The sequence below is a fragment of the Mobula birostris genome, chromosome 11, assembly GCF_030028105.1.
Source record: "Mobula birostris isolate sMobBir1 chromosome 11, sMobBir1.hap1, whole genome shotgun sequence".
In the NCBI taxonomy this organism is placed as follows: domain Eukaryota; kingdom Metazoa; phylum Chordata; class Chondrichthyes; order Myliobatiformes; family Myliobatidae; genus Mobula; species Mobula birostris.
In genome coordinates, this window is record NC_092380.1 from 60,603,999 (window position 1) to 60,630,649 (window position 26,651).

The 26,651-nt window shown below is 41.2% G+C and overlaps 1 protein-coding gene and 1 long non-coding RNA gene across 5 annotated transcripts in view; one reads left to right on the plus strand and one right to left on the minus strand.

Annotated features, from left to right (window-relative positions):
- The window catches only part of LOC140205109 (uncharacterized), a 38,670-nt gene extending 23,040 nt beyond the window's left edge, over positions 1 to 15,630 (minus strand). Inside the window, exon 1 of the long non-coding RNA XR_011887758.1 lies at positions 15,511 to 15,630. This is a non-coding gene — a long non-coding RNA (uncharacterized lncRNA). The remainder of the gene's footprint in view (positions 1 to 15,510) is intronic.
- The window catches only part of nap1l4b (nucleosome assembly protein 1-like 4b), a 122,185-nt gene continuing 102,663 nt past the window's right edge, over positions 7,130 to 26,651 (plus strand). For 2 of the 4 annotated variants that reach the window (XM_072272300.1, XM_072272303.1), the window contains exon 1: positions 7,130 to 7,233. The gene's annotated coding sequence lies outside the window, so the exon portion shown is untranslated. Of the gene's footprint in view, positions 7,234 to 9,619; positions 9,794 to 20,021; positions 20,170 to 26,651 lie in introns of all 4 variants that reach the window. The other 2 variants (XM_072272302.1, XM_072272301.1) reach the window with 2 other exon arrangements.

Here is a 26,651-nt window from a genome sequence, read left to right on the forward strand (position 1 = left end):
TTAGTTATATCCAAATTTTCCTCATGTTTAAGCTGTTTGTTTAAACTATCAATATGCTACGATTGAACTCTGAGTTAATTGTCCATATTGTCTTCATGAATTAAAATACCCTTGGAAAAATATTTTTTTAAAAGGACCAAGAATTGTTAGAGATTTTTTTTTCAAAAAAGTAGCTATTTATTTGTTTTACTTATTTACCTTGCCTCTCTAATTTGTGCATTTGAAACCCCTGACCTGTCAACATGGTGTTGGTTTGTCTCTTGACACAATGAGGATAATATGTTGATCATTCCATACAACTTTCCAATGTTTTACTGCTGCAGAGGATAAATGTAAGGGATCCTGAAAACAATTAGTTAAGCCAGCAAAAACAGTTAAAACATAGAAAACCTATGGCACAAAACAGGCCCTTCGGCCCACAAAGCTGTACCGAACATGTCCTTACCTTAGAAATTACCTAGGGCTACCCATAGCCCTCTATTTTTCTGAGATCCATGTGCCTGTCCAGGATTCTCTAAAAAGACCCTGTCGCATCCGCCTCCACCACTGTTGCCAGCAACCCATCCCACGCACTCACCACTCTCTGTGTTTTTTAAAAAAAAAAACTTGCCCCTGACTTCTCCTTTGTACCTACTTCCAAGCACCTTAAGACTGTGCCCTCTCGTGCTGGCCATTTCAGCCCTGGGGAAAAAGCCTCTGACTATCCACACGATTGATGCCTCTCATCATCTTATCTGTAATTTCATGGAAGCTAATGAGAAAAGCGAACTATCAGTAAAAGGCAAACATAACTCTGTGGAACTGATGGTTTGGACTGAATTAGATGAGTCAGTAACTAGAGTTAGAATCAAGGCTTTTACCATGGGTCTTTTTAAGGTGGTTAATAATTTGCACATCAGTTTCTCCAAACAAAGTGCAGACCACTTGCCAGCTCTTTTGATGACCAGTCCAAGCCTGCACATTGGTGTTCTTGGAAATAAACGTTCCTCTTAGGAAATGTTACAACAACACCTGATTGTGTTGGTGCATATTCTTGATTTATGAAGGGCTTTCCACACTATAACAAGTAATGGTTAAGGTTAGCATAAGCAGAGGTTGAAATCCTAGCTGAGTTGGAGAGTGCTAACTTACAAGGTGGGAAAGTGGTTCAGATAAAGTAAATGAGAGTGGGGAGCTGGAATAAGCAAGTGGAATAAGCAAAGGAGTTGTGGGGGGGGGGGAGCATGAGAGATGAGGAAGTAGACATGAGAAAGGGAATAGGTTAATGGATGTGAGGATCAGAAAAAGAGGTGACACTGGGGGACCAGGGTAAAGAGGCATGGGGTGGGGTAAAGAAGGGGGGAAGAGTAGGAAGTGGGGAGTGAAGTTATAGAAGAGTAGTAGGGCTGGAGTAAAGAGTTGGAATGTTTGGAAAAAGGTAGGATGAGGAAAATTGGGATGTGGTCAGGTGTACGGAATAGTGAATATAATGAGCAGGAAGAGGGGGGACAAATGGATGGTGAAAATGTGAAAGAGGGCTTGGGGAGAAAAGTGGACTGAAGGGAACAGGAAAGTAGTCTGGAGTGGGCAAAGGTGGGTAGAATGGTAAAATAATAGGGCTGGGACAGAAGTGAGAAAGGAAGTAGGATGGGGAAAAGGGGATCGGGGTGGGAAAGTGTAGGCAAAATGAGAGTAAAAGAACATGGAGTATGTGGTGAAGAGAACTGTAAGAAGGAGCATCATAGGTACTTTGTTTTTATCTGTTATGAAAATCTAATTATTCATAAAACTATTTTATTTCAGATTATTGAATTGACATATTTGTAAGTGTTCAGTTGTTTTGCCGGAAACTCTTGAATTCTGGATTGCTATCCGATTTTATACATTGAAATTAGTCTTCAGGTAAAGTAACTTTTTACTGAAATGTCGCCTTTTGTAAGGACGCATTGTATATTCATCCCATTTATTCTCTCCACATTTTCATCAACTCCACCCCTCCCCCCAAGATTCTAGCACTTATCCCCATAAAAGGGGCAATTTATGGTGACCAATTAACCTACTAAAACATACATCTTTGGGCAGTGGGGGGATTTGGAATACCTGCAGGAAACGCATACAGTCGTGAGGAGAACAAAGATAACATCAGAAGTCAGGATCGAACCCAAGTCATTGGGGCTAAGCAATTGCAATCTTTCTAAATAGTGCCTAAATGAGTATCAATAATGTTTTCATATCCACTATAATTTCATGCACATTTCCTTTACATTTGTTGCTTGTACGGGCTAGTTAAAGCTTTGTGCCTGTTACACATTCACAACTAGTGCTTCCCTCCTTGGCCATTTTGCCAATCTCAACAATTTACAGTGCACAAGTGTAAAGGAGAATGAAATAATTGTTATTCCAGATCTGATGCAACACAAGAAAAAAAACACAAAGATAAAGAACACAATAAATATATAAGATGGCTTCTATAGATTGATTGTATGTCCATTAGCATGATTCAAAGCATAAAACTGTCTGTATATAAGGTACAGGAAATGATAAAGTGGTGCTGGTGGTGGGGAATGTCTTATACCAACATTTTATACTGCTTCAAGGTAACATCCCAACTCCTGTACTTAATACTTTGATTTATGAAGGCCAATGTGCCAAAAGCTTTCTTTATGACCCCATCTACCTGTGACACAACTGTCAATGAATTATGGAACTGTATTCCCAAATCCCTTTGATTTACCACACTCCTCAGCGCTCTTCTGTTCACTGTGTAAGACCTACACTGGTTGGTCCTACTGAAGTGCAACACCTCACACTTGGGTGCATTGAATTCCATCTGCCATTTTTCAGCCCATTCTTCCAGCTGGTCCAGACCCCGCTGAAAATCATGATAGCCATCCTCAATGTCCACTACACCGCTAATTTTGGTGTCACCCACAAATTTGCTGATCCATTAACTATATTATCATCAATGTAGCTGAAAAAGATGACAAACAACAATGGACCCAGCATCAGTCCCTGCGACACTCCACTAGTTCACAGGCCTCCACTCAGCGAGGTAAACATCTAATTCCACTCACTGGCTTCCCCCACAAAGCAAATGTCTAATCCAATTTACTACCTCATCTTCAAAGCCAAGCGAATGAACCTTCTTGACCAACCTTACATGTGGGACTTTGTCTCACTTCTATAGATTCTATGTCTGTCTCCTGAGTAAATACAGAAGTAAAAAATTCAATAAAAATTTCCTCCCGTCCCATCTCTTTTGGTTCTACACATGGATTACCATTCTGATCATCTGGAGGACCAATGTTCTGGGACCATGACAGGTCGTGCAAGATGTACACTCCCAGGAGTTTGAAACTGCTTGGTTTCCACTGCTGTGCTACTGACAGAAAGAGCGGTGTGAATGGTGTGAATTCTCATGAAGTTGAGAACTCTCTTCATTGTCTTGTTGACATTGAGGAAGAGGTCATTTGCTTGGCACCAGGCCACGAGCTCTCCCACCTCCTCTCTCCAGGCTATCTCACTGTTGCTGGTGATGAGCCCCACCATGGTTGTGTCATCGGCGAACTTGACAATGTAATCACTTAGGTGTTTGGCTGCGCACGAATCTCAGTCTTCAATACATGGCAACCCTCAGGTAAACAATGTTTCTGTTGTTTTTGGTATTCTTTAACCAAAATATAGTACTAATGGTAAGACTCTTGGCAGTGTAGAAGATCAGAGGGATCTTGAGGTCTAAGTCCATAGGACATTCAAAGCTGCTGCGCAGGTTGACTCTGTGGTTAAGAAGGCATACGGTGCATTGGCCTTCATCAACTGTGGGATTGAGTTTAAGAGCTGAGAGGTAATGTTACAGCCTTATAGGACCCTAGTCAGACCCCACTTGGAGTACTGTGCTCAGTTCTAGTCACCTCACTACAGGAAGGATGTGGAATCTATAGAAAGGGTGCAGAGCAGATTTACAAGCATGTTGCCTGGATTGGGGAGCATGCCCTATGAGAATAGGTTGAGTGAACTTGGCCTTTTCTCCTTCGAGTGACAGAGGATGGAGAGGTGACCTGATAGAGGTATATAAGATGATGAGAGGCATTGATCGTGTGGATGGTCAGAGGCTTTTTTCCAGGGCTGAAATGGCTAACACACGAGGGCACAGTTTTAAGGTGCTTGGAAGTAGGTACAGAGGAGATGGCAAGAGCAAGTTTTTTTACCCAGAGGGTGGTGAGTGCGTGGAATGGGCTGCCAGCAATGGTGGTAGAGGTGGATATGATAGGCTCTTTTTAAGAGACTCCTGGATAGGTACATGGAGCTCAGAAAAATAGAGGGCTATGGGTAACCCTAGGTAATTTCTAAAATAAATACATGTCTGGCATGGCATCGCGGGCCGAAAGGCCTGTATTGTGCTGTAGGTTTTCTATGTTTCTAAAAGAAAAAAATTGCAATAGATCCTGCTGTTCACATAGCATTGCTCAAGGCAAAAATTGACCTCACTTCAAATGAATTATTTGTTTTTGTGGTTTGAGCATTTCATCAAATGGCCATCTGTCTTTAAACACTTCAGTAACTCAAACAGCATCCTTCACATCTCATAAATACTTCATAAATACAATAGGCACTGAAATATTTCAGTATTTGCAAGATAACAAAATGTCCTAAGACAACTAATGAGAATGTTACCAAACAATATGTGGGCCACCTGAGGATCTCATATTAAGAAGCAATCATGGGAAGAAAGAGATATAGACGCATGTTTTAGAGAAAAAGAATTCAGAAAATAAGATGATGGTAACTGACAGTACATTGACAATAGTAAAATTGTTAGTTTCAGCAATGATCAAGAACCTAGAATTGCAATGGCACAGGTATCTTTGAGGATTATGGTTATGAAGGAGATTACAGTGGTAGGAACAGGTAAGGCTACAGGAAAAGACAACTGGTGAAAGGACAACCTCTTAGTTATGACATGGATGTCATTTTGGTTGTCTTCACATTTACAATTATGGTAATTGAATGTGAGAGATTGTGCCCCATGACCAGCCAATGGCCTCAGTAACAGATGGCCTGAGGTCGGAGCAGCGATGTCTTGCGTTAAGAAAATGTGTGCAGGCAATCATCGTGGTGGACATGCATTGCAACGCTCATACTGTCAAATGTGACAACCTGGTTCAATTCAAAGATAGAAAATTTAGACCAGAAGTATGGTTATTCAGCCCTTTGGGCCTGCTTCACTATTTAGTATGATCATGCCTCTTCTATCTCAAAAACATTGCCACTTTCTCATATCGTTTGATGCCTTTTGTGTTGAGAAATCTATCCACCTTGTTGAGTATATTCAAACACTTGCCTCTGCAGTTTTCTATTGGAGAGGACTCCACAGATGAACACCCAACACATGAGTAAGATATTAATGAGGAGATGGTTTACTAATGGGTGAACCAGATGACGAACTGTCAGGATTTCTGAGCAATTGGACACTAGATTATAAGAGTTTCCCTTAACAGGCTCAACCAATCCATTGTCTCCTCAAGTTGGAGTGCTCCCATCCCAGGAATCATTCTTGTGAAATGAAAGCAGAAATGCTGGAAGAACTCATTTAAGCTGCATCTGTGGAAAGGAAAATCAGTGGATGTTTTGAGCCCAAGAATTGAAGCAATTCGCTTCTGTTTTAGATTTTAGCTTCTGTAGTACCATCAGTCTGCTGAGTCTTTGCTGCACTTCTTACATGGCAGGTGTGTTCCTCCTCTAGTAGAAATCAAAGCTGCGCACAAAGCTCTATATGTGACTTCGCCAAAGGCCTATATGATTGTAGTAAGATATTCTTGCTGCTGTACTCAAAACCTACACTAAAGATTAACTTGCTGTTTGCCTCCTTAACTGCTTGCTGCCCCTGTTGTACTTGGATATCTTCATCCTTTTGTACATCAATATTTTCCTGTCTATTATCACTTAAACAACACCCTGCCCTTCTGCTCTTTCCAAAATGGATAACTAAACATCTATTCAAAGAATACAGCATACTGTCCCATTATTCTACCTGTGTACAAAGGCAGTGCAGTCTCAAAGCTCCAGCACCTGGGGTGGTATTGAGACCTGTGTTCCTGTTTCTGTGGATTTTGCATGTTCTCCCCGTGACAGCGTGCAAGGTTTCCCCCAAATTTTTGGTTTTCTCCCACATGCAAAAGTTATACTGTTTGTGGGGTTAATTGATCACAACAAATCATCCTAACAGTTAGTAGGTTGATATGTCCTTTTTTTCTGCAGTTCTGATGAAGGGTCTCAGCCTGAAACATCGACTATTTACTCTTTTCCATCTACGCTCCCTGGCCTGCTGAGTTCCTCCAGCATTTGGAGAGTGTTGCTTTTTTTTTAGCCACGGTCCAATCACTTTTATTTTTGTGCTTTTTCACTTGAATGGGATGTTTAACTACAGCAGTTCCTGCATTTATTCCTTAAATATTTACTGCTTGCTCACCATCTTTCAATCAAGCTCCTTGAGCTATCATATCTATCTCACTCCTTTATACCCACAAAGTTTTTGTAGATTTAGTACATTAATTTCAGATCAGGCAAATTTACTTTCAGTCTTAATGAGGAATTTTGTTATGATCTCTTTTCCCCCAAGACGGCACTCAAGGTAATCAAACTAACTAACCTCTTCTCATTACTCAATGTACCTGCAGAGAAATACAAGAAAAAACGACGGAATCAAAGGACAATGTCTTAGACTTTGTACAGTGTCTTTGAAAGCCTCGGAAGAGTTAAAAGGCCTTTACAACTAAAGAAGTACATTCGACTGTAGCCATTGGTAGAAGACCGGACTGCAATTGTTAAAATCCTGCATAGCAATTCCCATGGGCAGAAATGTGATAATGGGCAGATAATTAGATTTTAGTAAAGTTTATTTATATTAAATATTCGTCATTAGCATTTATATCAGCGCCTGTACTGGGAGAACTTGGTCGACAATTTTCGAAAGCTATATCATTCAGAGAGTGTAGACCCAGCGAACGTTCCCTCAAAGGCTTGCCCCTTTAAGAGTTCTTACTTTCAATCGGTAATTGAGAAACAACCCCTTTAAGAGCCCAAACACGCCAACACCGAAGCCAATCGCCGTTTCTAATTGGCTTTCGTTACGTATTCTGATGTCAGTGCGAGCCGGACTGGGCGGCGTCCAATGGGACGTGGTCTCTTTGGTGTCCGCCATTAACGCGCGGAGGTGACTGAGAGGCAGCGGGCAACACCAGCGGCGGGGAGCAGGTGAGGTGGCGATTGGCGTCGGTGGCGGAGTGAGTGAATGCTAGGAGTGTTGACGGAGGAGTTGTGTGTGCGGGCGGGTTGGGGCTGTTGGGAGACGAGCAAGTCGAGCTGGTTTCTAAGGGCCTGGGCTTCAGGCTTCCTCTGCAGCTGCTCTCAGCGCGCTGCGGGTTGCGTTAAACTGCGGGCCACGCGACACTCGGCGGAGCACCAGTTGGAAGGCGGGTTGTGAAACGGGGTGACTTGTCCGGGGTTTTAAATCCGTGAGTTCGGACACTATCGCTGCAATAGGGTTCTATTTCACTCCAGTCTGTAGTTTCTCGCTCTGCAATTTGAAGTTGCAAAGACGACGTCCTCGACATCCAATGATTTTTTTAAAATAACAATTTTATCAGATACAGATTTTGTTAACTTGCAGTAAGTGTTGTTCGTCATTGAAAAGTAATGTTCCATTCTCATCCAGTCCATTTTCATTGAATATCTTTAACCTGTTTTGAAATGTGTGTTATCTTTAGTTGTAAGTTATCCCGAAGTAATACAGCAATTGAAGTCGCCCTTGTCTTTACTAAGTAAAATTGGAAGATTTGAATATTGTCTAAGATAGCTCCACATAGCAGACTATATTAGAAACGTTTTAATGTTAGAAAATAACCGGGAAGGAGCAATTTAAGCAGTCTTTGTCACCAGAAATTTACAAGCCAACTACTGGAATGATGAGAAGGGTATAATCTGCTCTAAATCCGGGGTTTTGGAGGGGTCCCAGTGGATTGCAAAACTAAGTGCATTATTTGGGAAATGTTGGAGACCTAAAATAATAAACTATCGATATTAGTCTATCCTCTGGTAAATGGTGGGATCATAATGTAATGGTGGCACTATAAGGAAGTGATAGTGGGACTTTGTTTTAAATCATTAGGCAGTTGAGCAGTGTCAATGTGGATTTCTGAACTCTGAATTAAAAGAACTGATGATGAAATAAAAAACACTCGACTATACAGAGGACAGTAAAAACCACTGAGACAATCATACTTCTCACCCCATTTGTGATGTTTACCAGGAGCATTGTGTATGAAGGGCCCAAAACATTGTTGACACTCCCTACCACCCATCCCACAAACTCTTTGATCCACTACTATCAGGAAAGAGGTACAGGAGCATCAGGACTAGGGACTGCCAGATTGGATACCAGCTTCTTTTCCCAGGCTGTGAGACTAATAAATACCCTGCTGCCACTGAGGTCTTGTCACTGGGACAGTGAGCTGTTTGCTCTCTACCTGTTCTGCACACGTGATGTGCATTTTGAATTGTACCTTATTGACTTATTTGTGGCAATATTTAGTTTTTGTGCATGTAGTCCAGAGGAAAGTTGTTTCATTTGTTTGTATATATGTATAGTCAGATGACAAAATTGAACTTGAAACAAAACTTATTCTTAAAACCTATTCCCATATTTACCTCAAGACCTGTATTTGACTGTTTTGCTGAGTTTTTTGAAGATGTAAAAATGGGAACCAGTAAATATGAGTGCGTTTAATGATGTGCCCCTCAAAAGGTAACTACGTAGAAAGTATTGGGAGTAATATATTGGAAAGGAAAGGGAAATGACTACGTTATCAAAGAATTTAGATAAATGGGGATAATCTTTTACTTAACAATAATTAAAGAGTGCAGAAGGAATTATTGTTCTGGCCTCAGCTGTAATCTACGCTAGTTACTTGATATAAGGGACTGAGTTTACAGTAGGCATATTTGCTGATGACCCAAAAATGAGTTGATTAGAAAATTGTGTGGAACTTGCAAAGGGATATAGATGGGTTAAATAAGCAAGCAAGAAATTGCCAGCTGGAGTATTATGTTCAGAGCTGTTGGGTTATCCAGGAGACATGAGACCGCAAATGCTCGAATCTGGAGCCAAAAACAATTTATTGGAAAAATTCAGTCAGTAAAACAGCATTTGTGGAGACCAAAGGATAGTTGACGCTTTGGACTCTGACTTTGCTGTAATTTGCCTACCACCACAGCAGATCTACAGTGGATGAAATCTTACTAGCTCTTTTTGGCTTTGGAGCCTCTGAACAACAGCAATACCCATGTCATGCTGCTGTTTAGAGACTGCATCTTGGCGTTTGACGGTATCATCCCCTCCGTACTAATCAACAAACTTCAAAACCTGGGCTGCTGTACCTCCCCTTGCTTTGGATTATTGACTGATCATCAGGAGATGACAGTAAGTGTAGATTGGTAATAACATCTCCTCGCTGATAGTCAGAACAGTCGCACCTCAAAGGTATTTGCTTACCTCATTACTCTATCCTATACTCACACTGTTGTGGCTGGGCACAGCTCAAATGCTATCTATAAGTATGACAAAGATTTTACTTGTCAACAGAATCTCAGATGGTAATGAAGAAGTGTACACGCGTGAGGTAGATAGGCTGGTTGAGTGGTATTGCAACAACCTTGCACTCAACGTCAACAAGACCAAGGAATTGATTGTGGACTTCAGGAAGGGAAGATGGGAGAACATGCACCAGTTCTTATTGAGAGCACAGCAGTGGAAAAGGTGAGCTTCACGTTCCTGGTTGTCAACATCTCCAAGGATCTACCCTGAACACACAATCACAAAGGCACACCAGTGTCTATACCTCATTAGAAGTGGAGATTTGGTATGTCACTAAAGACCTAGAAAATCTCTACAGGTATATCGTGGAGAACGTTCTGACTGGTTGCATCTCAGCCTGGTATGGACCTTCCAATGCACAGGATCATAAGAGGCTGCAGAGGGTTCTCAACTCAGCCAGCTCTATCATGGGCACTACCCTCCCCACCATTGAGGACATCTTCAAAGGGTGGTTCCTCAAGAATCTGTCATCCATTACTAAGTGTACTCACCAGCTTGGACATGACTATCATTGGAACAAAAGTTCAGGAGACTGAACATTGATTTCTCTAACTTCTGGTAATTTCTCCCACTTCCTCCTTTTCTCTTTTTTCATTCCCCATTCTGGTTTGCCTCACTCCTCACCTCTCCCTGGTGCCCTTTCTTTCCTTCCATGGTTGACTGTCCTCTTCTATTTGGTTCCTTTATCAGCCCCTTACTTCTTTCACCTATGATCTCCCAACCTCTTCATCACCCCTCCCACCTACCTTCATTCCCCTCACCTAGTTTCACCTATCACCTGTCAACTTGTACTTCCCCCACACTTTCTTGGTTTGGTTTCTGCCCTTTTCTGTCCAGTCCTGATGAAGGGTCTGAGCTTGACATGTCAACTATTTATTCTCGTCCAGAGATGCCTCCTGTCTTGCAGAGTTCATTTTCTGCATGTTGCTCAAAATTTCCAGCATCTGCAGAATCACTCAGCGTTTTAGAAGCAGCTTCTTCCCCTCCACCATCAGATTTCTGTTTGGTCCATGAATACTACCTTGCTTTCCTCTTTTGTGCTCTTTGTTTATTTATTGTATCTTAAGGTAGTTTTGTATATCTTGGACTGCACTGCTGAAACAACATATTCATGACATATGTCAGTGACAATAAATCTGATTCTGATCCAAACTAGATAACTGGGGGCTTGATCCAGGACCTCATTAAGAAAGTTTCTCTGTCCCTTCTAGCAATGTTTTACACACTGAGTTCTTCCAGCAGTTTGGGTTTGGCTTGTGAGGGTATCCACTTTGGAAAGAAAGAAGAAAATACAAATTATTAAAATGGAGTGAATTGATAAAATGTTGCAGTACAAGAATCTGAGGGTCCTAGTGTGTAAAGAGGAAAAATATGCAGGTACACCAATGAAATATTATACTTTATAGCAAGCAGTAAACAGTGTAAAAATAGGGAAGCTTTAATGCACACTTGTAGATGCTTGTGACATCATGAGTGAAGTTCTGCTTCTGGTTTGGCTTGCATTTTTAAGGAAGTGGGTGTGTGCTCCGGAGGTAATGCTGAGAGGATTCATGAAGTTGAGTTGTGAGATGGAGTTTACGAGGAAAAATCATCAGATTTGTTTTCACTGTCCTCTATGATGTAAAATTTGTTTTTCAACAGTGTACAGTGCAAAGACATAAAAATCAATATGATCTAAACAGTGCAACGGAAAGTAATGTGGTCGTGGTTATGGACTGTTCAGAAATCTGATGGCGAAAGGGAAGAATCATTGAGTGTGTGCATGCAAGCTCCTGTATTTCCTCCCTGATGCATGTTCCCAGATGATGAGGCCCTAAGTGATGCTGCCTTTTTGAAATGTCTACAATGGTGGAGCTGGCTGAGTCCATAACCTTGAGCAACCTTTTGTGATTTTGTACAATAAAGCCTCCATACCAAGCTCTGATGTAACCAGTCAGAATGCTTTCCACCACGTAAGAGTCTTTGGTGACACAACAAATCTCGTCAAATTGCTGATGAATTAAAGCTGTTCTGGCATGCGTTCTTTGGATTGCATCCAATTGTGTTGGCCACAGGACAGATCCTCTACAGTGCTGACACACAGCAACTCAAAGTTGCTCACCCCTTCCACTGCTGACCCCTCAATGAGGACTGATGCATGTTCTCCAAGTTTCCCTTTCCTGGGGTCCACAATCAATTTCTGGGTCTTGGTGACATTGAATGTGAAGTCGTTGTTGGGGCACCACTCATCCAGTTGATCTATCTCACCACATTGCTATCTGAGACTGTACCAACAACCACGGAATTATTTGTTAACTTATAAGATGGTGTTTGTTCTGTGCTTAACCACACTGTCATGAGTGTAGAGTAGAGCAAGTGCTAAGCACATAACCTGGAGGTGTGCCTGTGTTGCTTGTCATTGACGAGAAAATGTCATTGATCCATACTGTCTACAGTCTTTTGTTAGTTTTTGAAGTATAAGCTGCTATCCTTTTCAGATGTTGTTAAACATTTTCTATTTTCATTTAAGCACTTGCAATTTTGTTTTATACAAAATGCACTTCGCAACATTCTCTCATTCTAAATGCAATTATATATTTAACCATCTGATTGAGCCTATGCTTCAAAGGATAGAAGATTGAGGTAATCTTAATGAAACAAAATGCTGAGAAGTTTTGACTGGGTGAATGCTGAAAGAAAGTTTCCCCTAGTGAGGTATCTCAGTAGGGAGAAGGGCAAAACCTCATTCTTTAGTCAAATTTATATAGAGATGAGGTGAAATTTCTTAAGGAGTGTGAATTTTTGGAATTTTCCACCCAGGAGACCTTTGGCAGTGGAGTTATTGGATAAATTGAAAGGGAGAATAAAAGCTGTTTTAACTGCAAGACAGATACTGGGAATGAGAGAATGGGAATGTGACGTGTTTGGCCAAAGTTGTATCAGCATTGGATGATTCGCAGTCCGGGGGCTGACAGATATATCCTGCTTGTTTTAATTTGCGTTCTGATGTTTATTACAGTTAAGAAATAAGTACATGTTTACTTGATGTTACTTAGTGCATGTATAGCTGTCGTCCTGTTTTGAAGTCCCAGGTTTAAGCTGGTTAGTAGAATTACATTTTGAATGAGGGAATGTTCTAGGTTGGAACTGGCAATATACATTTTGTGCAACAAAGAAAGCTGAAAGCTGAAATAAAAAAGAGAATATTTGAGCTACTGGTGACATTTATTGAGAAGGTATTGGGAATGCATTAGAGAATTAAAGATAGTGTGTGATACCATGGAGAGAATCAGTTTGGGAATGATGCTGCAAGACAAAGTTGGCGATGAAACAAGTTAGAAAACGAGTGGTTGTGAAGAATGTAGAAGTGGGAGAAACAAAACCATAGTTAGTAAGAATCTGAAATAATAGATGACTAGTCAGAAGTTGGGGTGCTGTACTTCATTCATATTGCAATGAGTATTGAAATGATAGTTGGCCAAAATCTTCGGTCACATGTCTAGACTGAGCAAAGTGGAGCCCAAATCCTGAATAGTGACATGAAACAATAAATGGATGCTGCTATGTAGATTGTGGTTGTATCTAGAAAGAATGTTTGCAGCTTGGAATATAGGGGAGGAAGTGAAAACTGAATAATCTATACTTGTTTTGAATAATCTTGTGGGAAGAGTGTGAGTATTGATGTAGATTGACACCCCTCCTGCTGCTCACTCTTCAATATGGTGAATGGGGGAAGGTGTGGTAGTGAAGGAGTGTTAGGTGGAGGTGTTGCATTAGAAGCAGTAAAATCAGGGTAGATGATCAGTTTGTGAATACTATTCTTAGAAATCTTACCTATGAAAATGTTATTGTCCAATATCTTTAATGGTTGGATTTTATTTGATAATATCTATAGTGTCTTCACACATTTTGCTGTGGAAAAAGATGCTGTAGAACTTGCCAGTTAAACTTTTCCAAGTTCCTATGAAAGGACGTTAGCTTAACTTAAATGTCACATTTTGTTCTCAATTCTATGAATGTATTTTGTTGTTACTCCTTATTACATACAGAATGGTTTATGTTATAGTTCTGTCTTGCATGTTTTGCTTATGTTCTGCACATTATGCAGTCCTGGGTAGGTCTGTAGTCTAGTGTAGCTTTGTTTTACGTAGTTCAGTGTAGTTTTTGTATTGTTCATGTAGCACCATGGTCCTGAAAAATGTTGTCTCATTTTTACTGTGTACTGTACCAGCAGTTATGGTCAAAATGACAATAAAAAGTGATTTGACTCTTCTCTTCTTTCCTACCAAAAACAGAATAGGGTCCCTTTGTTTTTGCCTTCAGATTTGTTGCACAATTTAAGCCAAACTGGAATTTCTTGGTGTATATTTTTTTTCAGTGGGCATCAAAATTAACCTTTCAAAAATTCATATGTTGATGTTGTGGCCATCCGAGGCACGGATTGACTGTTAAATTTGCATGCTATGGTATCGCACTTGCTTTGTATTTTTACAGTATTGTCCTTGTTTTTAGACACTTCCATTTTGTCAAAGCTTCTTAAACCAATAAATTATATTTGAGTGCAATACTTTGCTGCATCCAAGCTACTTGCTGCAACTCAGAAAGAAAATGGACAGCTGCTTGTTTTTTTTTGTTGTTGGTGACTGAGAGAAGAGAAGAGCCATCTTTTATGGAAAGTGCCTTAGTCATATGGAATCTTGTATCTATAAGCAGGCACATTTTTTTTTATGTAATATGCAAAAGGAGCCAGGTCAATAAATTGATCTCCCCTGCCTGAGATAAACAACAAAAAAAGTTACATTTTAGAGAGGCCTTCAAGGTGCTGTCTTTGATTTCTATGGAATGAGCTGCTAGAAAAAGTGGTTAAAGCAGGTATAGTGTTATCATTTAAGGAGCCTGTATCTGTGCTGCATTTCTCTGACTATTTTAATTATTACTAGAAATATTAATGTAAAATTCCTTTGTTCAGATTTGTTATTTGGATTTAAGTCCTAATTTAAAAAAAAATCCATTGTGAAGTACTGTAATCTACTTACAGCATATATTCTCCATTCCAATTACCTTTCCAAAAAGTTAATTCTGTTTTGTACTATGATTTTGTGGGTAATGATCACTGGCGTCATTTTGTCAGATTATTTAAAGGAAGAGTGGGTGGAGGTCATGGCTATCATCCTTTTCTGATGTGTATAGTTTCAATTATGTTAGTTAGAAACTGGTCAGTCCACTTTGGGGATACTTTCAAAGTGGAAGGAATGATTCTGGCTAGTGTAGTGCTGTTTCATTTGACATAGAATGTTTTGGGCCATCATTTCGGAGAGCACAATTTTTACAAGCTCTTCTGCCTTTTCTGCCCTCCTTATCCCCAGTAAGTGTCCAGCTTGATCACTGGAAATCAATGACCTTAAGATTAGTTGCCTCTCTGCTTTCCTCTCAGCACCAAGCCACCCTGATGTCTGGCGATCACTGAACATTTACTTCTCATTAATATCTCCTGTCATTTTTAACTTGAGCTTGTTGCAGTTTAGGTCCTTACCCGATTGGCAGACTTGTCCCTCTATTTGGTTGATCAGGCACCGGTCTTTTCAGACAGTATTCTGTCAACCACTGTGGTCACTGGGCGATTCCTTAATTGACTGAGGTGAGATCCACCTAAGCAACTACAGTAATATAACTTCCTCTTACCTCAGGTCAGTGGGTCAGGTCTCCCTCAGCGGGTCCCAGACACTGAGATAATTCTATGTTAATAATTAAGTAGTTTGTAACACTGTATTTATAGTTCTCAATAAAGCGGTTTATTGATTAAATAAAATACCAGGCAGACAAGCAAGAAGGTATATCTGAGATGAGTCCCTGAGCCTCTACTTCTATATGATTACATACAGAATAAAGGTTAAACTTACCACCACGAGTAAGTCAAAGATGTCTTGATTGTAGATCTAGCTGAGATGAACGTCGTCAAGGTCGATCAGTTGAAGAGCTTCTTTCAAGTCGGTTGTCCGTTCAAGAGATGCTAGTCGAGTGCAGAGTCGAAGGACTTACTCATGGGGTTTATGTAGCAGGGCTCTTACAGGCTAAACCAATCAACTAAACATGACAAGTTTTCTTAGCATGACAAGTTGTCGGGTGACATGTTAGACTTCCGCCTGGTATGCAACAAGTATGACAAGTTATCTTGTGACAGGAAACATCACATTCAATAGCTGTTCCTCAAGGGATTCACAATATAGGAATGTGGCTACTGCCACAAGCTAACCACTTGTTCCCATCCAATTAACTGTCATTCCCTTTTGATGCTCCCATTTCAAGACTGATGTCCCCATTTCCAGCCTTACGAATTTTTTAAAAATTCAATGTGTTGGGTAGAACTTTCATCCTGCATTTGCACAGAATTTTGTGATGAACTATTGTTTTTATTTAAATCTTTGTAAACTTTGATTTGTGGTTTCAATTTAGGGATCTTTTGGAATGGAAACGATTGATTTATTTACCTGGCGCTTTTGCGGTTTTTTTTGGAGTAAAACTGCTCAAGCAGGAAGTTTTACAGCCAGTAATATCTTCCTTGGATGTCAACGCTGTTTGAATGTAGGCAATGTAGCAGCCAAATTGTGTGCAGCAAACTCCCAGGAGCAGTAATTTGGAAATGACCAAAGTTAGTTTTTAAGTAAGGATAACTTTATCGACTGCCTACATGAGAGGATGGAACATAGCACGACAGTTTCACCTGAAGGATGGGACCTGCAGCGGCAGCGTCACACCATTCAGTGCCTTGCTGTATGTAGCTGAATTTGTGTAGCAAGACTCCGTAGTGGAAATTGAAACAGGAACTCCTCTGAAGTGAAGATGCCAATTAATGGTTTGAATTGTGGTTTTGAAAGCATTGTTACTAGAATATTGAACAGTACAGCACAGGAGCAGACCCCTCAGCCCACAATGTTGTGCTAAACTAATAATTAAATGCTGAACTAATTAATTCCTTTTGCCTACTCAATATCCATACCCCCTCCATTCTCTGCAGATTCATGTGCTCTTATAACATGCTAGAATTGTCCATTTTAGCACTGGGAATACATCCTCCTTGCTAGACAGTGCAATTATGTTATTGAACTAAATACATGTAGAAGTAAATCAGGAAGGTTAAACTTCATGATTGAATTTTCTCAGTTGTAGATAGCTCCCAAAGACCTAGGTAATTGATTCAGATGCTGGTTTTCATCTCAACAATGTAGCAAGGCATTTTAAACAAACAAATCTGGGATAACAAGCTTCTGTAATGGTTGAATGGAAGTGCTGTATTGTTGTAAAATCTTGTCAGATTCATCACTGTCCTACCAGCTTTGCCTGGTCTGTCTTGATTCTCTGACCCAGCAATATGGTTATTCTGTTAAATGACCTATCAGGCCATTCAGTTTAGAAGGTAACTAAAATTAGTAATAAGAGCAATAATATGCTTTTCTGGTATCTACATTCCATGCTTATACAAAATAAATTGTATAATGATGTATACTCATGCATGCCTTTCGTGATTTTAAAAACGGTAAAAATACATAACCCAGCCTACTCTCCGATCTAGAGTATTAAAAGCAAAAGCTAGTTTTCATTGGCAGTATGTGCTGCTATGAATTGATCATATGTATGCAGGGTTAGCAGACCTTCATTAGAACATCTGTGTTTTGAGGAAAGGGGCCAGAGGACCCGAAGCAGGAAGGAAAAAAATTGTAAAGCCAGGATGAGGAAAGGCAATAGAAAATTTAAAGATTAAACTTTAACTTGAATGTATTGAAGGACAGAAGGTGGACGAATACAAGTCAATAATATGTTTTTGGAAAGTGGGACCATACAGGGCAAAATATAGGGACTGGAACTTGGCAGGGGTATGTATTTGGGATGGCGAACTGCAAGAAGGATATTGGAGAGTTGTGATGGAGATGGAAGTGCCTTGAAGATGGGCAGCAAAATAAAGGTTGAAATTCAACAGTGAGTTGAGCAGATGCCAAGATTTTGTGATGTTTGTACGGTCAAGGGAAACTATTGGATGGGTTGCTGAAAGCAAATTTTATGGTCAAAAGGGTGTTAAATTTTCTGAAATGTTCATTTGAAGCAGATAAACAGCTTTAATAGTGAAAGCTGTTTGTGATTCTGATGTTTTAAATCTAAGGTTCTTTCAGAAGTCAGGAAAGGCACAATTATTGTTCCACGATTGTTTTACTAAAGTGTTAGAAGAAAAAAATTGAGAAACACAGCATGAAGAGCAGAAGCTAGTAGCAGAAGACAGAAGATAAAAGATGGTTCTCCCTTGTGGTCAGCTATTTTTATACCCATAGATAAGAAGCATTCTATTTAAATTTGCAGATGAGAGTCAGCCAATCAGAAAGCCCCAATTCAAATGCCCCACACGAAGCTGTCCAGAATCATGCAAGTGTAACCACTTGGGGGCATACTGAACATCTAAATCTACATTCTGTGGCCTCTGGGAAGCATACTAATCAATTACTTGTTAATAAGTAGTTACAGGAAACACAAGCAATTAGTTGTTGGTAATGCAAACACGAGGAAATCTGCAGGTGCTGGAATTTCAAGCAACACACACAAAAATTGCTGGTGAACGCAGCAGGCCAGACAGCATCTCTAAGAAGAGGTACAGTCGACGTTTCGGGCCGAGACCCTTCGTCAGGACTAACTGAAAGAAGAGATGGTAAGTGATTTGAGAGGGGGAGATCCAAAATGATAGGAGAAGACAGGAGGGGGAGGGATGGAGCTAAGACCTGGAAAGTTGATTGGCAAAAGGGATATGAGGCTGGAGAAGGGAGAGCATTGCCCCATCTCCCCTTCGTACCCCATCCGTCACTTATTTATTATATATTTTCTCTCTCTCTCCTTTTTCTCCCTCTGTCCCTCTCACTATACTTCTTGCCCATCGCCCCTCCCCCTCCCCCTTTCTTTCTCCATTGGCCTCCTGTCCCATGATCCTCTCATATCCCTTTTGCCAATCAACTTTCCAGCTCTTAGCTCCATCCCTCCCCCTCCTGTCTTCTCCTATCATTTTGGATCTCCTCCTCCCCCCCCCCACTTACTATCTCTTCTTTCAGTTAGTCCTGACGAAGGGTCTCAGCCAGAAACGTTGACTGTACCTTTTCCTATAGATGCTCCCTGGCCTGCTGCGTTCACCAGCAATTTTTGTGTGTGTTAGCTGTTAGTAATAAACACTAGGAAGTTTGCAGATCCTGGAAGTCCAAAGGAACACACACAATTACTGAAGGAACTCAGTGGATCAGGTAGCGTCTGTGGAAGTGAATAAACAGTCCACATTTTGGCCCGAAAAGAAAATAACAATTAAACCAACTGATCCAACAGCAGTTTTGGTCGGTGAAGGATTTATCTATAGTAGATTGCAGAAGAGTTGGTTTCATTAACTATTTTATGAAAATGTGTTGACTATATTCAGATGGTTAGCAGTGGAATCATTTAGGAATAGTATTGTAATGGAGCAAAGAGAAGGTAGAGAAAAGTATACCAGATTTTACTTGGAAATTAGAAAATTCAAAAGTTTGTAAAAGAGATTGCAGACCCAGAACTTTTCTGACGTGACCAGTTTTGATGTTACATGGAAACTTAGTCACATTGAATGAATTTAGTGTCATGGAATGAATGGGTACTAATTGAGTGACAACAATGACACAATAAATATCATTTAGGAGGTTAAATATGGTGAGAAAAATGGGGATGTTTCTATCCAGTCACAACAAGAGAAAATGCTGGAAATCCAAGCAACACACACAAAATCCTGGAGGAACCTAGCAGGCCAGGCAACATCTATGAAAAAGAGCATAGTCGAGGTTTCAGGCCACTTGGACACAACTGGAGAAAAAAAGGCTGAGGAGTAGATTTTAAAGGTGGGCAGAGGGTAGAGAAACACAAGGAGGTAAGGTGAGAGATTCCACTTCCCATTCCCATTCCGATATGTCTATCCATGGCCTTCTCCACTGTCGTGATGAGGCCCACTCAGGTTGGAGGAACAATACCTTGTACTCCGTCTGGATAGCCTCCAACCTGATGGCGTGAACATTGTTTTCTTGAACGTTTGGTAATCCCCCCACCATTCCCCATCCTTCGCTCTCTCACTTTGTTCTTGCCTGCCCATCACCTCCCACTGGTGCTCCTCCCCCCCTTTGTTTCTTTCTTCCATGGACTTCTGTCCTCTTCTGTCAGACTCCCCCTTCTCCAACCTTGTATCACTTTCACCAATCAACTTCTCAGCTCTTTACTTCATCCCCCACCCCCTTCAGGTTTTACCCATCACCTTGTGTTTCCCTCTCTCCTACCCCCACCTTTTAAATCTACTCCTCAGCCCCCCACCGCCCCAGTCCCACCGAAGGATCTCGGTCTGAAATGTCAAATGTACTCATTTCCTTAGATGCCTGGCCTGCTGAGTTTCTCCAGCATTTTGTATGTGATGTTTCTAACCAGAATCACTAAATATCAAAGAACCACTGGAGAGCTACCCAGAGGATTATCATCAGAATATAAGTAGAAGCTTGACCATGGCCCTTCACTGTTGTGAGGTGAGTGTATCAACATGGATTATATATTTATTGCATCATGAGAAGTTAATTCAACCGATGGAAAGCAAGCTTGGAAATCCCTGTTCACCTGGGGGTGAGATATAGGAAAGTCAGGATCATTGTGAGGTTGAGGTGGAAGTTCTTGTATCAGAGCATGTGGCACTTGGAGTTGGGAAAATGAAGCTTCCCACCATCCAGCTGGAAGCAAATATCTTCCATCTGAAGAGGAGATTCATCCAGGAGCTGTGAGTTTGACCACGAGTGCAGAATTTTGTGAGACAGCCTCTGTCCCTTTAACCAATAACCCCAAATAAGATCATGGTGACACTTCTTTAAATTATTCGTACAACTTGTAACTTCAACGGGATCCTAACAATAGCACGCCATCTCTTCTCTCCCCCCCCCCCCCCCCCACCATCCTCCACACTCTATGTGACTCCTTTGTCCACGTGTCCCTCTCCACTGATCTCCCTCCTGGCACTTATCCCTGCAAGTGGGACAAGTGCTAAACCTACCCCTACACTTCATCCTTCAGCACCATTGAAAGCCCCAAATAGTTCTTCCAGGTAAGGGGATACTTCACCTGTGAGTCTGTTGGTATCATTTACTGTGTCCGGTGCTCCTGGTGCAGCCTCCTAAATGCTGAGACTCAATGTAGATTGGAGGACCACATCATTGTGCAATTTTGCTCAATTTGCCACCAAAGGTGGGATTTCCCCATGGCCATCCATTTTAATTCTACTTCCCATTCCGAAATGTCGCTTCATGGCCACCTCTATGGTCACAATGACATCACCCTCAAGTTGGAGGAGCAACACCTCGTGTTTGATCTGGGTAGCCTCCAATCTAAAGGCATGATCATTAATTTCTCTAACTTCAAACAATTTCTTCCCCTTCCCTCTTTCACCATTCCCCATTCTGGCTCCCCTCTTACCCCTTTTCTTTTTACCTATCTATCCCTTCCTCTGCTGCCCCTTCTCCTTTCCCTTCTCCCATGGTCTACTATCCTCTCCTATCACGTTTCTTCTTTGGCCCTTTACCTTTTCCACCTATCACCTCCCTGTTTCTCCCTTCATCTCCCCCTCCCCACCCTACTCACCCAACTTTCCCCTCATCTCGTTTCACCTATCATTTGCCAGCCTGTACTCCTTCCTGGTCTTCTGCCCCTTTCCTTGTCAGTTCTGATGAATGGTCTTGGCCAAAAACATCAATTGTCCATTCTGACATGGGTAGAAAGGGGAAGAGGTCCTTCAAAGTGAGTATTGAAAAGCAGGACCTTTGAGGTAGTCATCTCTGGATTACTGCAAGAGCCAGGTGCTAGTCAGGACAGGAATAGGATGATAGTACAGACGAATGGGTAGCTGGGGAAGTGGTGCAGGGGCTAGGGTTTCAGATTTCTGGATCATTGGGGTCTTTTCTGAGGAGGTTACAACCTTTAGAAAAAGGATGAGTTACCCCTGAACCCAAGGGGACCAGTGTCCTTTCAGCAGGTTTGCTAGAGATGTTGAGGAGAGTTTAAACTAAATTGGCAGAGAGATGGTAACTGGAGTGAAAGGGCTGAGGATTGGGCAGTTGGTATACAACTAAATGCAGTGTGTCATGAGACTGTGAGGAAGAACAGGCAGGATAGTAAGACAAAATTGCAGCCAGTGGGATGAGCTGAAGTGTAAAATAGGGGCAAAATTGAGAAGGGTGAAAAAAAAAGGTGTTATATTTGAATGCACCCTGTATACTGAATAAGATAGATGATTTGTAGTGCACTTAGAGGTTGGCAGATTTCACGTGAGCATCACTGAGTTGTGGCAGAAAGATGATTGCAGTTAGGAACGTATCGAAAGGACAGGCAGATATGCAGAGGAGGTGGGGTGCTCTGTTGGTTTAAAAAAAAAGTAACCAAATCCTTGACATAGAATTGGAAGAATCCTTGTGGGTGAAGTTAAGAAACTGCAAGGTAATAAAGACTGGTGGGAGTTACATACTGAACAATAGCTAGGATGTGTGCTACAAAGTACAACAGGAGACAGAAAAGGGATGTAAAAAGGGCGATGTTCCGTCAGTTGGGGGTATTTCAATGTGCAGGTAGATTGGGGAAAATCAGATTGTTGCTGGATCCCAAGAGTGGGAATTTGTAGAATGCCTACAAGATAGCTTTTTTTGAGCAGCTTGTGGTGATCTCTCTAGGGGAAAGGCGATTCTGGGTTTTCTGTTGTGTAATGAATCAGATTTCATTAGGGAGCTCAAAGTAAAGGAAGCTTCAGGAGGGCAGTGATCATAATACAATAGAATTCGCCTTGCAGTTTGAGAAGGAGAAGATATAAAAGTGAGATGTATTATTATTACAGTGGAGTAAAGGGAATTGCAGGGGCATGAGAGAGGTGCTGGCCGGGATTGATTGGATGGGGACACTGGCAGGATGGCGGTGGCTGTGGTTTATGGGGGCAATTCAGAAGGTGCAGGATAGATGTATACCAAAGATGAAGATGTATTCTGGAGGGAGGGTGGGGCATCTGTGGCTGGTGGGGTGGTGGTTCATGGGCAGCAGGGGAGAGGGATATAATATGGTGGAGATGAATGGGAAGTTAAGAGGATTGGAAGGCTTTTGAGGATCAGCAGAGTGACAAAAAAATGGAGAGAGTGAAAGTGGAATGTGAAGGTAAGCTAGCTAATGGTGTCATTTTTTTTCCCAGATATTTGAAGTGTGGGTGGGGCGAGAGTGGATATTGGGCCGCTTGAGGGTGACTCTGGAGAGGTAGAAATGGCGGATGAATTTAATAAGTATTTAGATTCGGCCTTCACTGTGCAGGAACACTAGCAGTATACCAGAAGTTCGAGGGCTTCAGGATAGAAGTGAGTGTAGTTAAGGAGAAGGTGCTTAGGAAGCTAAAAGGTCTGAAGTTAGATAACTCACCTGGACTGGATGGACTCCAGTGCCTAAAAAAGGTATCTTCTGCACCCCCCGGAAATTTCATGTTACAACATTGAATCATAATGGATTTAATTTGGCTTTTTTAACACTGATCAACAGAAAAGACTTTGTGTCATACTGAAAACAATTTCTACAAATTGGTCTAAATTTATTACATTTATTAAACACAAAATATTTGATTACGTAATTACTCATCTCCTTCAAGTCAGTATTTAGTAGATGCACCTTTGGCAGCAACAGCCTGGAGTACAGCCTTGAGGCTGTGTACTCAACCCCTTGCTGTACTCACTGTTCACCTATGATTGTGTAGCCAAGTTTCCATCGAACTCAATATATAAGTTTGGCTGATGACACCACAATTGTAGGCTGTATCTCGGGTAATAATGAGTTTGAGTACAGAGAGGAAATTAAGAACTTGGTGGCAAGGTGCGAAGACAATAACCTATCCGTCACTTCAACATAAGCAAGACGAAAGAATTGGTTGTTGACTTCAGAAGGAGTAGCAGACCGCACAACCCCATTTACGTCGGTGGTGCGCAAGTGGAACAGGTCAAAAGCTTCAAGTTCCTCGGGGTCAATATCACAAATGACCTGACTTGGTCCAACCAAGCAGAGTCCACTGCCAAGAAGGCCCACCAGCGCCTTTACTTCCTGAGAAAGCTAAAGAAATTTGGCCTGTCCCCTAAAACCCTCACTAATTTTTATAGATGCACCATAGAAAGCATTCTTCTAGAGTGTATCACAACCTGGTATGGAAGTTGTCCTGTCCAACACCAGAGTAAGCTGCAGAAGATGGTGAACACAGCCCAGCACATCACACAAACCACTCTTCTGTCCTTGGACTCACTTTACACCGTACGCTATCGGAGCAGTGCCGCCAGGATAATCAAGGACATGACCCACCCAGCCAACACACTTTTCGTCCCTCTTCCCTCCAGGAGAAGGCTCAGGAGCTTGAAGACTCGTACGGCCAGATTTGGGAACAGCTTCTTTCCAACTGTAGGAAGACTGCTGAACGGATCCTGACCCGGATCTGGGCCATACCCTCCAAATATCTGGACCTGCCTCTTGTTTTTTTTTTGCACTACCTTACTTTCCCTTTTCTATTTTCTATTTATGATTTATAATTTAAATTTTTAATATTTACTATCGATTTGTACTCCAGGGAGCGCGAAGCGCAGAATCAAATATCGCTGTGATGATTGTACATTCTAGTATCAATTGTTTGGTGACAATAAAGTATAAAAGAAAGAAAAGTGTCTCTGTGGATAGGTCTCTGGACACTGCATTTTTATCCCCCATTCTTCTTTACAAAACTGCTCAAGCTCTGTCAGACTGCATGGGGATTGTGAGTGAACAGCCCTTTTCAAGTCCGGTCACAAGTTCTCAATTGGATTGAGGTCTGGACTCTGACTTGGTCCTCCAGAACATTAACTTTGCTGTTTTTAAGCCATTGCTGTGTATCTTCGGCTTTATGCTTGGGGTCATTGTCTTGCTGGAAGACCAATCTTCTCCCAAGTTACAGTTCCCTTGCAGACTGCATCAGAGTTTCCTCCATGATTTCCCTGTATTTTACTGCATTCATTTTACCCTCTACCTTCACAAGCCTTCCAGGGTCTGCTGCAGTAAAGCATTCCCACAGCATGATGCAGCCACCACCATGCTTTATAGTAGGGGTGGTGTGTTTTTGATGATGTGCATTTAGTCTGATAGCGAAAAAGCTCAAATTTGGTTTCATCAGACCATAGAACCTTCCAGCTGACTTCAGAGATTTCCACATGGCCGAGATTTCATGTGAGTGTTTTTTTTCTAACTGTTGAACAGTACCTCTCTTTGTATCATCTGCAGACTTGGCCACAGAGTCATCAATTCCTTCATTCTTGACATGTAATGTGAAAAGAAGCAGTCCAACACTGACCCCTGTTGAACATCACTAGTCACTGGTAGCCAACCAGAAGAGCCCCTCTTTACTCTGACTCTTTACCTCCTGCCAATCAGCCAATCTATTATCCATTCTAGTATCTTTTGTGTAACACCATGAGCTCTTATCTTGTTAATCAGCCTCATGTACGGTACCTTGTCAAAAGCCTTCTGAAAATCCAAATAAATAGCGTCCACTGATCTTCTTCATCTGTTCTATCTGTTTTTTCCTCAAAAATTTCCAACAGATTTGTCAGGCAAGATTTCTCCTTAAGGAAATTGTGCTGACTTTGGCCTACTTTATCATGCACCTCAAAGTACTAAAACATTATCCTTAAAAATTGGCTCCAACATCTTCCCAATCACTGAAGTCAGGTTAAATGGCCTATAATTACCTTTCTTCTTTCTACTTAGAGAGTGGAGTGACATTTGCAATTTTTCAGACTTCCAGAACCATTCCAGAATGTAGTGATTCTTAAAAGATAATTACTAATGCCAGTACAACCTCTTCAACTACCTTTTTCTGAACAGTGGGATGTACAGTGCCTATAAAAAGTTTCCCCTTCCTGTAAGTTTTCATCTTTTAATGTTTTACAACATTGAATCATGGTGGATTTAATTGGATTGTTCTTTTTTGACACTGATCAACAGAAGGAGACTCCTTCCTGTCAAAGTGAAAACAGATCTCTACAAAGTGATCTAAATTAATTACAAATATAAAGCATAAAATAATTGATTACCCCCTTTAATATGACACACCAAATTATCACTGGTGGAGCCAATTGGCTTTGGAAGTCACCCTAATTAGTTAAATTGAGTTCACCTGTGTATAGTCATGGTGTTTCAACTGATTGTAGTAAAAATACACCTGTATATGGAAGGTCCAACTATAGGTGAGTCAGTATCCTGGCAAAAAAAACACACCATGAAGACAAAAGAAAATACAAAGCAACTCTGGTTATTGAAAAGCACAAGTCAGAAGATGGATACAAGAAAATTTCCAAATCATTGAATATCCCTTGAAGTACAGTTAGGTCAGTCATCAAGAAATGGAAAAATATGGCACAGCTGTAAATCTGCCTAGAGCAGGGCGTCCTCAAAAACTGAGTGACCATGCAAGAAGGGGACTTGTGAGGGAGTCCACGAAGAGATCTATGACAACTCCAAAGCAGTTACAACCTTCAGTGGCTGTGATGGGAGAGACTGCGCATACCAGAACTGTTTATCCGGGTGCTTTACCTGTTGCAGCTTTATGGGAGAGTGGCAAAGAGGAGTGGGTAGTGTTGGAAGCAGAGAATCTGCCGAAGGACTTGAATAGATTTGGAGAATGGGCAAAGACCCACAACTCTTCACATTTTACTGAACCATTTTCTAAATTTTAAATGTATTGAAGTAGGATTTTGAGCTAATCATTGTGCATTATGGCAAATCAAAAGAAAAATCCATAACCTGTCCACAAATTACTAAAAATTATAAACCAAAATTCTGAGGCTGTAAAAGTATTCATCCCCTTTGTAATTACTACACTCTTTACTCACGTACAATATACTTACCAACTCACCTAATTTGTTGTTGTAGAAAATTGAAGGATTTCCTGTTTTCAATGAATGCCCAAGAATAAATATCCCTCTCCTTG